The 792-nt window shown below is 46.8% G+C and overlaps 1 protein-coding gene across 2 annotated transcripts in view; it reads left to right on the top strand.

The window, feature by feature from the left end:
• Positions 1-792, top strand: part of LOC113940321 (elongation factor 1-delta-like) — a 9,018-nt gene that overhangs the window by 173 nt on the left and 8,053 nt on the right. The window lies entirely within an intron of this gene.

Raw genomic sequence — 792 nt, 5'->3', positions numbered from 1 at the left:
TACCTTGGGATGGGGAGTGTCCAATGCCTTTTTCCAAGGGTTTTTTGGGAAGCTTTTTGCCTTCCCTGGAGCCACAGGGATGTTTTTCCAGGGATTTTTTTCCCCCCACAATTCCAAAGGTTTTTTCCCCATGGATTGACAGGGAATTTTTTTTGGCTATTCCTGCTGGCACTGGAGACGGGAATAATAAAAACTGGGAAGCTCTGGATGAGTCCTGGGAGTCGATTTTTAGGGATGAAAAAACCTCTTGGAAGAGTTCAACTATTCCAAGCTTCCCAGGGAAGTTTTCCCTGGGATTTGAAGGATTCCTGGAGATCCTGCAGCAGTTTCCCAACCCTTTTCCCCATGGAAAAATATCCCCACCCTCCTTAAAACCTTCCCAAGGTTTTCCCACCTGGATGTATCCAGGCTTATCCCTGTTTTCTTTGCCTGCTTCTCCCGGGATTTGGGGCTTGGGAGGAGTTTTCCAGGCTCAGGTTGGGCCTGGGAGGTCGGAATTTTGGGAAGAGGCAAGGAGTGAACAGAACAGGGAATTTCTGGGAAGGGGATCTTTAAATCCAGGGGAAGTTCTGGCAGCAGGAAAACAGGGGAAAAAAAAATTCCTTGTGTGCTGGAATTTTGGGTCTGGATACAAGACCTGAGTACAGGGAATTTTATGGAAAAGAACTGCCTGAGTTTGGATTTTTAAGGAATACTGGAGTCATGCCAACCTTTTCTAAGGAATTCTGGAGTCATTCCAACCCTTTGGCAGCTTTCCAAGGTTTCCAGGCAGGAGCAGAGGGAAAAAATTCC

The sequence above is a fragment of the Corapipo altera genome, unplaced genomic scaffold (genome assembly GCF_003945725.1).
Source record: "Corapipo altera isolate COAL_440 unplaced genomic scaffold, ASM394572v1 60546, whole genome shotgun sequence".
NCBI classification, from domain to species: domain Eukaryota; kingdom Metazoa; phylum Chordata; class Aves; order Passeriformes; family Pipridae; genus Corapipo; species Corapipo altera.
This window is presented reverse-complemented; position numbering and strand designations above follow the sequence as displayed.